This window comes from Aulonocara sp. 'chitande type north' Nkhata Bay, linkage group LG8, assembly GCF_057382095.1.
Source record: "Aulonocara sp. 'chitande type north' Nkhata Bay isolate Kocher_YH1m ecotype deep benthic linkage group LG8, A_spYH_male_GT1.1, whole genome shotgun sequence".
NCBI classification, from domain to species: domain Eukaryota; kingdom Metazoa; phylum Chordata; class Actinopteri; order Cichliformes; family Cichlidae; genus Aulonocara; species Aulonocara sp. 'chitande type north' Nkhata Bay.
In genome coordinates this window covers 11,945,861-11,963,556 of record NC_141351.1, presented here as the reverse complement: position 1 = coordinate 11,963,556, position 17,696 = coordinate 11,945,861, and the positions used below count along the sequence as shown (strand labels likewise).

Here is a 17,696-nt window from a genome sequence, read left to right as displayed (position 1 = left end):
AAGGACACAACCTGGTCAAAAACAATGCAAACATTTCTCTTAGTGTTACTGGAGGCCACGGTAATCCCAGTCCGAGTGTGCATCTGGTTAGACATCATGTTTGTAAGAGTTTTATAGCTGAGTACAATAATCTTATCTTTATCTGAATTTGAAGCAGAAAATTAAAGATCATCCATGTCTTTATGTCTTTAAGACATTCCTACAGTTTAGTCTCATGGTTTCATTGACAGAGCTGGAGATCATCTGCATAGCAGGGAAAATGTACACGATACCTTTGAAAGATACTGTGCAGGTGGTAGCATTGTAACAGCCCAGCTGGCCATCTCTGATGGAGCACTGCTGTTCAGGAGTGCACGACGAGGCAGAACATCGCAGGTCATTTGGAGCGTGACATTCACATCTCTGGGAGCAACCATCTGTCCAGAAGGACTCGCCAGCCTGTGAACCACACCACACCAAATCATAGCCAAATTGATACAACAAATACAGTTCTTAAAATACCATTTTGAAGGATTTTGTTTTCATTAATTGTAGGTGATTTAGTGCAGTAATTGCTAGATCACTGCAAACTGCAACTATTAATGTACTAAATATTGTGACAGAGCAACTACTCATATCTGTTGATCTTTCTCCCACAGAAAGGACAGATGCTAAATGCCACAATTTCAAGAAATTGTTCTGTTCTGATGTAGCTGTATAATCTTCAACTGATTGTTTTAATGCATTCATTTATTTAGGGACAGATTTTTTCCCCCCCAAAATTCTGCAGTTTAAAGAGTTAGAGCATCATTCTGCTTGTATAGCTACATATTAATTATTTTCTTTTTAGTGGTGTAATATAAAACAGTCATAATAGCTATGCTGAATATATGATAGCAAATGAAGACCTTTTTTTGTGATCCTAAGATTTCAGTTATATGAAACTATAAACTGTAGTTTTGCATTTTGCAACCCCTATTATTTGCTATTTCATAGAAACTACCACATTTCCAGGTATTCATCATGCTTCCTGAAATTTTTCATTTGGTTTGGATTTTATTCGGTTATTAACATGGAACTAACATTTTTTCCATGTTGCAGCCCTGATTCCTGGTTATTAGACCTAAACTACCACATGTTTCCAGGTAATGTCAGTTTGCATTTTGTAGCCTTGTTTCTTGGTTATTGAACAGAAACCAACATTGATTCCAGGTAAGATATCAGATTTAAACATAATATTTACGGTGATACTGTTGTCAAACAAAAAAGAATGTTGGTGAATGAGGCAGGATTCATTCCAGCATTATGGCAATATGGTAATGGTATCCCAAAACATTAAAACTTAAAATCATATTAGTATCTTGTTACCCTATTATTATGAGGTTAGTATATATAAAAATGTGTTTAATTGTTAGTAAATGTGACTATACTATTACTAATTGGGTTTTTTAAGCTCATGTACATACATTTGTATCCATATTATCACTTATAATTTATGGTCTGTTATTACATAGATTTAAATGTAATAGTACTCACTAGATCACTTGGTTATTACTCTGGAAATGAAGTGGCAATTATTTGCTATATATCTTGTTTTTATCTTCCTGTTTCTACCTTGTTACCTCAATATTACCACATTATTACTGAGCTATAATAGACTCTGTTGTTTCTTTAATATATATTTCTGAATTTTAAGCTTTGTCACAGTCCAAAACACTTCACGAAGCTTTCTAAATGTAAGAAGGGCAAGTCTGCTGATTCTGCTGATTTGAAGGGAATTACTTCAAAGAGTATTTACTATTGACTTTAATATGTCTTACATCATAGTAGAATCCGTCATACTGGCAGCCACAGCTTTCCACTGGGACACACCTGGTCCCACTCTTGATGAAGCCTTCATCACAGAAACATCCCTCAGAGCAGAACTGCTCACAGGTTTCATCAATGTGACTGGAACAGGTGTGGCCACAGTCAGTACCGCACAGCTCATAATGGCTGTTGGCTGGACAGTCCAGTGCTTAATAAGTGAGAAACGTGACAAATGGCACTAGTCAGACATACCACTTTTAATGTAATACAGTGTGGATACAGTGAGTATTGTAAAATTGTTGGACTTTTTATTTCTGAAGTGGTTAGCAAATTTCTTGTACATTTAGATATAAATAAAATATAATGACATGTTGACTCACTGCAGGTGGTGTTCTCTCTCCAAGGATAGATTCGAACATTAGCAGACTGACAGGCACTGACATATGATTCAATGGCACTGCACAAGAGATCGTGGCCTTGATTTCCTGACAAACATACATCAAACACGCAGTCGTTGAAATATGGCGCCGGGTCCACCTCTTCGTGGCAGAAACTGAAGGGCCCATCAGCTGCCTGTATCACCTCACACTGATCTCTAGCAGGCTGTTCATTGGCACACTGTGGACAGGAGGAGCCACAGCCATCATTGCACGTGTAGTTGCCTGGCACCTTCCAGGCTCTCCCAAACTCATCTGGAGATGTGACTATCGTTCCAGATGGTGTGTGAAAGTCATCATTTGGATTTCCATTGAAATTTCCACAAAGTCCACATATTTTTTCTCTGTTGATGACAACAGTTAGCAATAGTCCTTGTGTTAGTTTCATAAGGATAAATTATTAGTAAATAAATTATTTATATAGCTGGGATTATCCTGTTTTTTAAAGCATGTCAAACAAAAATTACTTCAGCTTTGATGGGTGGGAATTGTACCTGTAATTTGGTGGTACGGAGATAAACACTGCACTATATCCATTATAGGTAACACTCAAGCCAAAATTAGTGCTGACAAGTATACGAGATCCTGTTGCATAGATAGACACATTACCTTCATTCAAGACAATAGGTAAATTTCTAGTTACTCCATTCACCTAGAAGAGATATGCAAAGAAAATCAGTGGGTAGTTTTTCTACTTTTTAATTGTTATTTTTTTCATTCACAGCAGTAAAAATATCCCTAAAATATATGTAGCTGCCATTTACTTCATACACCTGAAATTGTTCATAACAATCATCGAATGAGAACTATCACTAACTACTTACTTGTACCAAACCTCTTCTGTCCCTTGACATATGCACGTCGTAGCCCCAGACATTCACAAAAACTTCAGCTACTATTGAAAGTGGAAGCCCATTCAATGCCTCATTCTTAGCTTCCACGGAAAACTGATTGAGCTCATCAGTGGCATTACAGAGGGTCACCAGAACATAGCGGCAGGTTCCTTGGAAGTCATAGGCCTTACGATCAAAGGTGATGTAGTGAGGGTCTCCAGAGGCAGAGCAGGTGCCATGAAGGTTGGGATGGCAGCCAAACTCGCCCTCCACCACACGGCAGGACTCCTGGGGCCCACAGGAGTTGGGAGTACAGTGGACGTTCCCTGTAGTGCCGTTACAGGTACACAAGCTCTGACATTCTTCACCATCCCAGAACTGCTCACCACCTTGGTGATAGCGTCCTTGATGATAGCATCCACAAGATGTTGGTGGAACGCACTGGTCACCATTGAGGATAAAACCACTGTTACACTGACAGCCCTCCTGGCACACAGTATCACAGGTGAAGGGGAAAGAAAGGCTGGGGCAAGCAGAAGGACAAGAGGTTCCACAGAGTTCATAATGGCTGTTTGATGGGCAGGTTAGTGCTGGAGAAAAACAAACAGGTTAACATAAAAAAGCATTTTTAAACATTTGGAGATCATGGCTAGAATTAATTCAAAAACAGTTGAATGCTTACCACAGCCAGTTGCATTTCTCCATTGTCCTAAGGCAACACCCTTCTGTTGACACATTAGTGCATAATCTCGTAGGACACCACACAGAGTTGATGCTGGATTGTTAGAGCCCCCCATGATCTCCACACATACATCCACCTGCTGGCTCGGGTCAACCACAGACCAACAGGGTACAAATGGCCCATCTGGTGAGCTGAGAATGCCACAGTACTCAGTAGAATTGTAATTAGTTGTAGAATTTTGGTTCATGCTTTCCACGCAGTGAGCAGCCAGAGAGCCATCTCGCCAACTGTCTCCAAAGTCCTGAGAACTGTTGATCAGGACACCGTTGGGTGTATTGAAGTCATCATGTGGATGACCATTGTAATTACCACAGAGTCCACCCAGTGAACCATTGTAGACACCAGGAGCAGTGACACGGACAAAGTGAGGCCAGACTGTCTGCACAGTTACACCAAAGGAGGTGCGAATGATGACACTGTAAATGCTGCTGTGGAAGATCTGGATTCGGTTGGATGTAGTGCTGAAAGGTAGCCTGATCAGCTGACCGTTAACCTGCAGGATCATCCAGTTTTTTGCAGTTAACAAGACTTAAACAGTATTGTGTCCGTGTACACATAAATAAATATTAAAGGAAGAACATAATTTTAAGTAAGTGTTCCATTCACTTACCTTCACTTTACTGTTCCTTGCCATCTCAATAGATACGTGTATCCCCTCTGCTTCAAAATGCAGAATTCGTGCAAAACCATGCTGGCCTCTTGGCACTTTTTCTGCTGTCACCATGAAGTGTGGGTGACTGGACAGTCCCATAACTTTGGCAAGTGTCAATCGACACGCCCCAGGATATTGGTATGTCAGTCCATCAAATGTCTGATATGACCCTGGGCCTCTGATCCAGCATGTTTCATAGCTATTTGGTCTGCATCCTCTTTCTCCATCCTCCACCCTGCATGATTCAAGTGGGCCACAACCATGAGAGTGGCAAGTCATGGAGCCATAACTGCAGCTACAACGTCTCCCACAGTCTCCGTCTAGTATTACAGTTTGTCCAGAGCGGTAGTAACGGCCCTCAAAGCTGCAGCCACACTCAGCATGAGGGACGCAGACCCCACCACTGAGGATGTAGCCTGAATCACAGATGCAGCTTTCCTGGGGAGGTAGAGGGCAGTTATGGGTAGAGTTGGGATTAACACAGGTAGGTGGACATCCTGTGCCTTCAGACTCAAAGTGGCTGTTGGCTGGACATGGGATTTCTAGGCATAAGAGAACAACATCGATATTTACATCGGTGGAATTTTAATACAATAATATTTTGAAATAATGCAAAAAAAAAAAAAAAGTGATTAACATACCACAAAAGCCAGGTGTCCTCCAACTTGGTAGCCGAATACCACTTTGTTGACACTGACTTGCATACACACTTAGGGCTTGACAGAGAATAGGTCGGTACCCTCCTCCTACACACAGATCATACACACAACTGTCCACAAAGGACTGTGGAGGAAGTTGCTGATGGCAAGCCGTGAAAGGTCCAGAACTACTGCTGAGGATACCACAGTGGTCAGTGTTGCTGTACAATGCTGTCTCTTCTACAGTGCAAACAGCACAGTCCAGACCTCCGCACTGTGGCCCACAGCCAGGCTCATCATCCCCAGATGCTTGCCAGCTGTTAGCAAAAACCACATCAGAGCTCACAACCTCACCGTCACGAGTTTGAAAGTCATCTCTACGAATGCCATTGAAGTTTCCACAAAGACCGCATGTACCATTCTGGTAAGTGTAGGGCAAGCTGATCTGAACATGATGAATTGTGTCATAAGACACCACTAAACCAAAGTCAGTGCTGACAAACACAGAAAAACCTGACTCATAAACCTGCACGGTGCCATTGCTAAGGGAGAATGGAGTGAATGCAAAGTTCCCGTTAACCTGTAAAAAAACCAGCAAATATATCAAGTGAGAAAAGTATATCTGGTCATAAAGTGTAGAATTTATCCAGAATCAAAATGACCAACCTTAGCCTGACCATGGCGTCCTTTGACAAGCTCAATTGTGTCATTGTAGACATGCACTTTCACCAGTCGTGTCCAAGAGACTTGAGTACTGTCTCTGTGCTCATTTTTGCCTTCTACTCTGTAGTAGGGCCGTCCACTATTACATTGCTCAGAGAGAACATACGTGCAAGTGCCTTGAAAGTGAAACACTGTGTCATCAAAGGTGTAGTAATGGGGATCACCGCTTATGGTGCAGGTTCCTCTTGGCACTGTCTGACAGGAGAACTGGAAGGAAGCTGGCTTGCAGATCTGTGAAAAGGAGCACGGCTCATTGCGGCACTGCAAGCCTGTTGAGGTACATGTGCACTTCTGTGCACAGGTCCTGTCACTCCAGAATGAAGCACCCAGCTGCACTAATTCACCTTAAAAAGAATAAAAGGAAATGTCCCTTATGCCTTGTGTTAAATGTCCAGACATTTACATTCATAAAGCTTTAGGAAAAAACTTTCAAACCTTACATTTTTTTCATGTACTGTCAAATAACAGCAGGAATTGCCTCAAGGCACTTTATATTGTAAACTAAAGACCCTCAAATAACAGAGAGACCACTGCAACAATCCAACAATGCCTAACAGCAGTCTGAGATGTGCTCTGTTGGGAGGATACGGCACTATGATTTCATTAAGATAAGATGAGGCCTGATTGTTCAAGACCTATATGAGGAAAATAATTTTACATTTGAATCTGGCTTTAACAGGGAGCAAAAGAAGGGAAGCTAGGATAGGAGAAATATGTTCTTTCTTTTTAGTCCCTGTCCGTACTGCAGCATTTTGGATCAACTCAATGCTTTTCAGTGAGTTTTTGGGAAAATCTGATAATACAGACCGTTCTCACTCCCGAGGCGTAACATCCCGACGTTTTGTCACGTCCCATGGCGTTCCTGAGGAACGCGAAAGGTGACCTTCCGCGTTCTTATGGTACGCGCCGGGTTATGGATGAAATCAAGTGGAATGACGGTCCTGCGGTAATAGAGGTTCCAGCCCTGTATTCCAGCCCTAAACCTAACCTTATTCCTAACCCTAACCATAACGTTATTCCTAATCTTAACCAGTACTTTAATGGCATGAAATAGTGTTTTCCCAAGCGATGTTGAGAAAAAGAGCAAACATTTGTAGATTGAGACCAAACGGTTCTCATATTCCCTCATTTTTCCGATCTCGTCATTTAGGAACGTGTTGGGTGTCCAAAAACATAATATGTTGACAATTTGTCACCTAGCATAAAATGTTACACTTTGAGAGTGAGAACGTGTTGGATAATAACGAATCACAGTAGGCCAGACTTTAACCCTTTAAGACCTACCATAGAACCAAGTCTGCCAGAGCTTACTTTATATTTTTACATGCTGTAGTGCCATTTTTGGGAGCATTTCAATTTGATATACATCAATACAACCATTATAGCCCAAATTTTAATAATATGTCTGCATTAAGTGCATAGTAATTACATAAATTGCAAAAAAGTGCAATAAACTACAAAAAATAAATCGTTTTTGTTTTTTTAACATATATTTCTAGTTAGAGAAATTTAAGAGGCTTATCCCTCAAAACTTTAAATACAAAAAAGTTGCACAAAATAGTTTCCCACCACAGGAAATTTATTTTGAGTGTCTTTATAGTTTTATTTTTGAAATACACCAATTTTTATATACTGCAGGAAAAACGAAAATAAATATTATAGTGCAAATTTGCAAAAAAAACAGCATATGCATCAAAATAAACTATTTCCAGCAGTGCAATATGAGTCCTAAGCATCCCAGAAACGACACAGAAAGTCATAGAGTCAAACATAACTTTTAAAAACACCAGTGTAGGCTCATGAGGCCCTGATGGTAAAAAACTACATTTCCGGAAAATGACATCACTTCCGGTTTTGGGCAGGACATGGCGGACATGCGATAGTTCACGCTGATGGATGTAGGAAGTGTTACAAACAGCTGATCGAATCAGCAAAGCGTGTTTCTGGAATATTATGTTTTTGTTGCTGCAAGTGCTTTTTATGCAGTTTTTGCAAAGCTATATGTGGAAGGAAACTGTGACTTAGGACAAGCTGGTGGCATAAGATGTAAGTACAACTCCTCCGGTTTCATATGCAAAAAAAATTATTGTGCTAGCTTATGTGGTTGCAATGCTACCAGGATTTAAAGATAGTTATGCAACACAGAGCGTGCCCGCTCCGACCGGCTTTAAAGGGTTAAGTAATGAATGCATGAACTAATTTTTTGGCGTCACTCTCAAATAGGATTTTTCTAATTAAAATGCAAGAAAGCCATTCTAATTATTTGTTTAATATTAGCACTGAAGGACACAACCTGGTCAAAAACAATGCAAACATTTCTCTTAGTGTTACTGGAGGCCACGGTAATCCCAGTCCGAGTGTGCATCTGGTTAGACATCATGTTTATAAGAGTTTTATAGCTGAGTACAATAATCGTATCTTTATCTGAATTTGAAGCAGAAAATTAAAGATCATCCATGTCTTTATGTCTTTAAGACATTCCTACAGTTTAGTCTCATGGTTTCATTGACAGAGCTGGAGATCATCTGCATAGCAGGGAAAATGTACACGATACCTTTGAAAGATACTGTGCAGGTGGTAGCATTGTAACAGCCCAGCTGGCCGTCTCTGATGGAGCACTGCTGTTCAGGAGTGCACGACGAGGCAGAACATCGCAGGTCATTTGGAGCGTGACATTCACATCTCTGGGAGCAACCATCTGTCCAGAAGGACTCGCCAGCCTGTGAACCACACCACACCAAATCATAGCCAAATTGATACAACAAATACAGTTCTTAAAATACCATTTTGAAGGATTTTGTTTTCATTAATTGTAGGTGATTTAGTGCAGTAATTGCTAGATCACTGCAAACTGCAACTATTAATGTACTAAATATTGTGACAGAGCAACTACTCATATCTGTTGATCTTTCTCCCACAGAAAGGACAGATGCTAAATGCCACAATTTCAAGAAATTGTTCTGTTCTGATGTAGCTGTATAATCTTCAACTGATTGTTTTAATGCATTCATTTATTTAGGGACAGATTTTTTCCCCCCCAAAATTCTGCAGTTTAAAGAGTTAGAGCATCATTCTGCTTGTATAGCTACATATTAATTATTTTCTTTTTAGTGGTGTAATATAAAACAGTCATAATAGCTATGCTGAATATATGATAGCAAATGAAGACCTTTTTTTGTGATCCTAAGATTTCAGTTATATGAAACTATAAACTGTAGTTTTGCATTTTGCAACCCCTATTATTTGCAATTTCATAGAAACTACCACATTTCCAGGTATTCATCATGCTTCCTGAAATTTTTCATTTGGTTTGGATTTTATTCGGTTATTAACATGGAACTAACATTTTTTCCATGTTGCAGCCCTGATTCCTGGTTATTAGACCTAAACTACCACATGTTTCCAGGTAATGTCAGTTTGCATTTTGTAGCCTTGTTTCTTGGTTATTGAACAGAAACCAACATTGATTCCAGGTAAGATATCAGATTTAAACATAATATTTACGGTGATACTGTTGTCAAACAAAAAAGAATGTTGGTGAATGAGGCAGGATTCATTCCAGCATTATGGCAATATGGTAATGGTATCCCAAAACATTAAAACTTAAAATCATATTAGTATCTTGTTACCCTATTATTATGAGGTTAGTATATATAAAAATGTGTTTAATTGTTAGTAAATGTGACTATACTATTACTAATTGGGTTTTTTAAGCTCATGTACATACATTTGTATCCATATTATCACTTATAATTTATGGTCTGTTATTACATAGATTTAAATGTAATAGTACTCACTAGATCACTTGGTTATTACTCTGGAAATGAAGTGGCAATTATTTGCTATATATCTTGTTTTTATCTTCCTGTTTCTACCTTGTTACCTCAATATTACCACATTATTACTGAGCTATAATAGACTCTGTTGTTTCTTTAATATATATTTCTGAATTTTAAGCTTTGTCACAGTCCAAAACACTTCACGAAGCTTTCTAAATGTAAGAAGGGCAAGTCTGCTGATTCTGCTGATTTGAAGGGAATTACTTCAAAGAGTATTTACTATTGACTTTAATATGTCTTACATCATAGTAGAATCCGTCATACTGGCAGCCACAGCTTTCCACTGGGACACACCTGGTCCCACTCTTGATGAAGCCTTCATCACAGAAACATCCCTCAGAGCAGAACTGCTCACAGGTTTCATCAATGTGACTGGAACAGGTGTGGCCACAGTCAGTACCGCACAGCTCATAATGGCTGTTGGCTGGACAGTCCAGTGCTTAATAAGTGAGAAACGTGACAAATGGCACTAGTCAGACATACCACTTTTAATGTAATACAGTGTGGATACAGTGAGTATTGTAAAATTGTTGGACTTTTTATTTCTGAAGTGGTTAGCAAATTTCTTGTACATTTAGATATAAATAAAATATAATGACATGTTGACTCACTGCAGGTGGTGTTCTCTCTCCAAGGATAGATTCGAACATTAGCAGACTGACAGGCACTGACATATGATTCAATGGCACTGCACAAGAGATCGTGGCCTTGATTTCCTGACAAACATACATCAAACACGCAGTCGTTGAAATATGGCGCCGGGTCCACCTCTTCGTGGCAGAAACTGAAGGGCCCATCAGCTGCCTGTATCACCTCACACTGATCTCTAGCAGGCTGTTCATTGGCACACTGTGGACAGGAGGAGCCACAGCCATCATTGCACGTGTAGTTGCCTGGCACCTTCCAGGCTCTCCCAAACTCATCTGGAGATGTGACTATCGTTCCAGATGGTGTGTGAAAGTCATCATTTGGATTTCCATTGAAATTTCCACAAAGTCCACATATTTTTTCTCTGTTGATGACAACAGTTAGCAATAGTCCTTGTGTTAGTTTCATAAGGATAAATTATTAGTAAATAAATTATTTATATAGCTGGGATTATCCTGTTTTTTAAAGCATGTCAAACAAAAATTACTTCAGCTTTGATGGGTGGGAATTGTACCTGTAATTTGGTGGTACGGAGATAAACACTGCACTATATCCATTATAGGTAACACTCAAGCCAAAATTAGTGCTGACAAGTATACGAGATCCTGTTGCATAGATAGACACATTACCTTCATTCAAGATAATAGGTAAATTTCTAGTTACTCCATTCACCTAGAAGAGATATGCAAAGAAAATCAGTGGGTAGTTTTTCTACTTTTTAATTGTTATTGTTTTTCTTTCACAGCAGTAAAAATATCCCTAAAATATATGTAGCTGCCATTTACTTCATACACCTGAAATTGTTCATAACAATCATCGAATGAGAACTATCACTAACTACTTACTTGTACCAAACCTCTTCTGTCCCTTGACATATGCACGTTGTAGCCCCAGACATTCACAAAAACTTCAGCTAGTATTGAAAGTGGACGCCCATTCAATGCCTCATTCTTAGTTTCCACGGAAAACTGATTGAGCTCATCAGTGGCATTACAGAGGGTCACCAGAACATAGCGGCAGGTTCCTTGGAAGTAATAGGCCTTACGATCAAAGGTGATGTAGTGAGGGCCTCCAATAGCAAAGCAGGTGCCATGAGGGTTGGGATGGCAGCCAAACTCGCCCTCCACCACACGGCAGGACTCCTGGGGCCCACAGGAGTTGGGAGTACAGTGGACGCTCCCTGTAGTGCCGTTACAGGTACACAAGCTCTGACATTCTTCACCATCCCAGAACTGCTCACCACCTTGGTGATAGCGTCCTTGATGATAGCATCCACAAGATGTTGGTGGAACGCACTGGTCACCATTGAGGATAAAACCATTGTTACACTGACAGCCCTCCTGGCACACAGTATCACAGGTGAAGGGGAAAGAGAGGCTGGGGCAAGCAGAAGGACAAGAGCTTCCACAGAGTTCATAATGGCTGTTTGATGGGCAGGTTAGTGCTGGAGAAAAACAAACAGGTTAACATAAAAAAGCATTTTTAAACATTTGGAGATCATGGCTAGAATTAATTCAAAAACAGTTGAATGCTTACCACAGCCAGTTGCATTTCTCCATTGTCCTAAGGCAACACCCTTCTGTTGACACATTAGTGCATAATCTCGTAGGACGCCACACAGAGTTGATGCTGGATTGTTACAGGCCCCCATGATCTCCACACATACATCCACCTGCTGGCTCGGGTCAACCACAGACCAACAGGGTACAAATGGCCCATCTGGTGAGCTGAGAATGCCACAGTACTCAGTAGAATTGTAATTAGTTGTAGAATTTTGGTTCATGCTTTGAACGCAGTCAGCAGCCAGAGAGCCATCTCGCCAACTGTCTCCAAAGTCCTGAGAACTGTTGACCAGGACACCGTTGGGTGTATTGAAGTCATCATGTGGATGACCATTGTAATTACCACAGAGTCCACCCAGTGAACCATTGTAGACACCAGGAGCAGTGACACGGACAAAGTGAGGCCAGACTGTCTGCACAGTTACACCAAAGGAGGTGCGAATGATGACACTGTAAATGCTGCTGTGGAAGATCTGGATTCGGTTGGATGTAGTGCTGAAAGGTAGCCTGATCAGCTGACCGTTAACCTGCAGGATCATCCAGTTTTTTGCAGTTAACAAGACTTAAACAGTATTGAGTCTGTGTACACATAAATAAATATTAAAGGAAGAACATAATTTTAAGTAAGTGTTCCATTCACTTACCTTCACTTTACTGTTCCTTGCCATCTCAATAGATACGTGTATCCCCTCTGCTTCAAAATGCAGAATTCGTGCAAAACCTTGCTGGCCTCTTGGCACTTTTTCTGCTGTCACCATGAAGTGTGGGTGACTGGACAGTCCCATAACTTTGGCAAGTGTCAATCGACACGCCCCAGGATATTGGTATGTCAGTCCATCAAATGTCTGATATGACCCTGGGCCTCTGATCCAGCATGTTTCATAGCTATTTGGTCTGCATCTTCCTTCTCCATTCTCCAGCCTGCATGATTCAAATGGGCCACAACCTTGAGAGTGGAAAGTTATGGAGCCATAACTGCAGCTACAACGTCTCCCACAGTTTTTGTCTAATATTACAGTTTGTCCAGAGCGGTAGTAACGGCCCTCAAAGCTGCAGCCACACTCAGCGTGAGGAACACAGACCCTTGGAAATCAAAACAACATGAGGTATCAGTGTGGGTGTACAAAAAATGAACGCATTAGAACAATGTTGGTATTAAACAAAACAGAATAAAACGATGGTCATTCACATGGTCAGATTGTTATGAAGACAATCGAACAGTGATATAAAGTTCTATAAAGCTCACACAGCTATGTTTATTTGGAAGAGCAACAACCACAATGTCATATGACGAAAAAGTAAAAAACAAAACAATGTAAGCCAGATGGTGTTTTGGTTATCACCTTTCTACAGGGTTGATGCCAACTTCCATAGACAGGTTCTGGGTCAGAGGATAGTCACAGGAGAAGTACAGGTGGATGCTCTTCTCACGACTTATAAGGCCATGATGAGGGTCCACATCCCCGCTGATGGTGTTCTCATAACTGAAATGGGTCCCGTTGCTCTTAAGAGTAAGAAGACAAAAGAGTTTAAGCATAGTTTAGGTTGCCATCAAAAATGCTCTACAATGAATGAAATGCTAGTACAGTGAAAGAATCAAAAAGATTCCTTCAATGTACTAATTGTACCCTCAGCATTGTCCCACAAAGCTGGTCATCACTGTTGAAGTGGAAAACCAGTCGACCATCCTCAAGAGTCCCGTTGCAGGTTTCATCTCGAAGATGGAGGGCATCAGAGTGGAAGCCGGCCTCAAACAGCTGACAGCGGGACAGAGATATGGTGCCAGAACTACTGACACAAGTGATGGACGAGTCTAAGAAGGAGAGAGAAACACAATCTGACCCATTATGGCATGATATTTTTTAAAGCTGAGTCATCAATACTGATTTGAAAGACATTTGTTGACTTGACTGCTTAATATAAAGGCTGACTAATGCAATAAATACACTACAGATACTGCTGAAGGTTTTAGTTAGCCCGCACCGAAGCTCTCATTGTTTGGCCGATGGTGGTGCTCATTACAGAAGCAGCCATAGACACCGTCCTTCTCACCACACCACTCGTGCTCTGTGCAGTCCAGCTTTTCACAGGGGTCTGACTCCTCTGCAGACACAGAGAAAGGATCATCAGTGATGAATGGCAATGATTTAAATTTTTATTAAATGTCTAATTTGAGCAGTGCAAACATACCACAATGCAAAGCAGAGCGCCAGTCAGGGATGTCTAGCCCTAGAACAGAGCAGGTTTTCTCATAGGCGGAGACAGCGGAACACAGCATGCCATTGGCTGGAGTGTAGAGGCAGAGGTCGTAGACACAGGAAGAGAAAAATGGCTGGGGGTCAGAGTGCAGGTGGCAGGTGCTGAATGGGCCGGTGGTGTTGGTGATGACACTGCAGAGTTGGGAATATTCTTCTCTAAAGGTACAGTCATTCAGTCCATCATCATCTTCATCAGTGGAGCCACATCTGGAAAAGACAAATCATACTGCCATCAGCTACTGCCTTGTTGAAGCATCAATAGTGATTTCCATTGCAACTCACCCTGGTTGGCTGGTGGGTGACTTCCAGCTGTGTCCAAAATAATTATCATTTTGTGCCAGTGTGCCATTGGGTAAGACTTTGTCATCTGAAGGATTATTGTTAGAGTTTCCACACATCCCTGTGACTCTGTCATGACGGTTTTGGCCCAGTCTGACCAGCAAAGTGCTCTGACCATCAAACTGGACTAGCAAGTCAGAGGCATCAACCACTATGTAGCTTCCCTGCCTTACCACCTGAGCTAAGATTCCCACTGTGGTGGGAAGAGAAGCATCATTTCCATTTACCTGAGAGGACAAGAGATGCAATAAGTGTGTGTTGTTACTTTTGTGCAGATTAGACAAAGTAGAATGCTGTTCATCTTAAAAGTGATAGATAGTTTACCGTTACTCTTTTATTGGGTCCGATCCTGATGTACACACTTTCTGGATGATTTGAGAGATATATGTCCACTGCAGACACAAATGACACACGGTTGTTTCCACGGTGATTGTTGGTGGCTATCACCTGAAACTGTGTTTCGTTAGTGCCGTGGTTTGTGCTCTCAGCGATGATGTAGGAGCAAGTTCCCTGGAAATGAGCCACTGCTCCATCAAAGGTGATGTAGTGTGGATCCCCCCACACAGTGCAGGTGGACATGGCATCATAACAGCCCAGCTGGCCGTCTCTGATGGAGCACTGCTGTTCAGGAGTGCAAGACGAGGCAGAACATCGTAGGTCATTTGGAGCGTGACATTCACATCTCTGGGAGCAACCGTCTGTCCAGAAGGACTCGCCAGCCTGTGAACCACACCACACCAAATCATAGCCAAATTGATACAACAAATATAGTTCTTAAAATACCATTTTGAAGGGTTTTGTTTTCATTAATTGTAGGTGATTTAGTGCAATAATTGCTAGATCACTGCAAACTGCAACTAATAATATAATAAATATTTTGACAACTAGTTTGACAACTTTTGAACTTTCTCCCACAGAGAGGACAGATGCTAAATGCCACAATTTCAAGAAATATGTGGAACAGAGCTGCATGAAAAAGGTTTTTAATCGTTCTGATGTAGCTGTATAATCTTCAACTGATTGTTTAATGCATTTATTTATTTAGCGACAGATTTTTATTTATTTATTTAAACTGCAGTTTAAAGAGTTAGAGCATCATTCTGCTTGTATAGCTACATATTAATTATTTTCTTTTTAGTGGTGTAATATAAAACAGTCATAATAGCTATGCTGAATATATGATAGCAAATGAAGACCTTTTTTGTGATCCTAAGATTTCAGTTATATGAAACTATAAACTGTAGTTTTGCATTTTGCAACCCCTATTATTTGCTATTTCATAGAAACTACCACGTTTCCAGGTATTCATCATGCTTCCTGAAATTTTTCATTTGGTTTGGATTTTATTTGGTTATTAACATGGAACTAACATTTTTTCCATGTTGCAGCCCTGATTCCTGGTTATTAGACCTAAACTACCACATGTTTCCAGGTAACGTCAATTTGCATTTTGTAGCCTTGTTTCTTGGTTATTGAACAGAAACCAACATTGATTCCAGGTAAGATATCAGATTTTTTTTTTTCTTTTTCTTTTTTGTGTCCCGTTTGGATCTTTAGCCATCAGAATTGTTGTCTTAAGGCCAAGAAAGATGCCAAGCGGATTTATTTTACCAAGTGGATCATCATGGCCTTCCCATATTGGTCCATTTGATTGACCTTTATTATAATTATGAATTTATTTTATTTTCAGTTGCTACAAACGGGACAGACATGACTGGGGGATAGGACAGGGAGAAAGAATGAAAGAAAGAGAGGGAGAGAAAGAAAACCAAAGGGGAGAAGAGACGGTGAGAAGGGGGGGGAAGAAAGAAAAAACAAACAAACAAAAAAACAAAACACCTGGGTCACCTGTAGGGAGAAAAAAAACAGAAGAGAAAGCAAACAACAAAGAGCAACATAATAAAAAAATAGCACCATCACAATAAACTAGCTAGCAGTAGATATCAGTAGATACTAAATAATAAACGATATTGTGCAGCACGCAAGATAGACAGCGCACAATGTGCTTTGAGGCAGCAGCCAAGAAAGCTGTAGTCCGCGTCTGTGAATACCCGTGTGTACACCTGTGTGCATACCTGTGTGGATCAGCATGCTTGCATTCCAAAGGTTTCTCCATGTAGCGATCTACTAGGGAGTGTGGGGAGCCACAGCCCCGTCCTCCAGGGTATGAAGCAGGTATGGAGGAGATCAAAACTCCAGACATCCAGAGGCCCCCAGAACACAAGAGACCAAGGAAGACCAACAGAGGGGCAGCCGCGCCACTGTCCCAGTAAGAGCTGAGGAGAGTCCCAGATGAGGGCTCACTCAGCAGCCGCAGAGCAGAAGCCAGGGGGAGTTGCAGTGACGCGCCCGTGAGCTCCGCCGGCAGCTAGCTGTGCCTGAGTGACCGAGCCCCAGGCCGAGAGGCCGGGGGCACCCCACCTCCGAAGTGGCCCGAGCGAGCCCCAGGCTCCAGGCCCCGATAAGCGGCCGCCAAGGAGTGAGCCAGTGTGTACCCAGACGCCCACCCCGAGACACAAAGAACCACCAACGCACCGACACCTGAGGGAGTCCGTCACTGGCAGGGGAAGTGGTGGTGGGTGGAGATAGGCCTCCAAACCTTGGAGGGCCTGAGATGTCCCCAGAGAGGTGGCGTCTGATACCCAACCTGACATATAGACACAGACATACAGGCACACACAGACACAAACATCCATTCCCACCCTCATGCTCTCATATGCACTTACTCCACACTCAACCAACGTGGAGACAGACATAAAGAGACGCTGTACACACGATCACACTCCCCAAGCGTACTCTACGAACCGGGTCTAGGTACCCTTGCCCCTGGAGGGGGGAACTGCACCCAGACCCAGGTGGTGTTACCCTTTTCCCTGCGGTGGGGAGAGGCAGATCGCCCCGACTCCGCAGCAGCAGGGAGGCCCCACACTCCAGACCGCAGTCGGACGGCCAACTCCTCCTAGCCCCCCCGCTCCAGCAGGCCGCAGAGAATGGGGGTGAGAGAAGACTCCAAACCTCCCTCCACCCGCTCATTGTAGTGTTGATGCATGTGTGTTCTAAGGTGCATTTAAAACCCAGGAGGGCATGGAGCTATCTGCCAGAGAGCAGCAGGTAAGCGCATAGTCCCTCCTGCTAGCCCTCAATGTCTACGTGTATTTAAAATTGAGAGGTGGGCAACGACGCCAGGGGTGAGGTGTACACCCTGATGGTCTTTTGGACTCCGTGTATCGTGCCCAC

General features: G+C 41.9%; 1 pseudogene; it reads right to left on the bottom strand.

The window, feature by feature from the left end:
- The window catches only part of LOC147323314 (IgGFc-binding protein-like), a 35,850-nt pseudogene that overhangs the window by 3,317 nt on the left and 14,837 nt on the right, over positions 1–17,696 (bottom strand).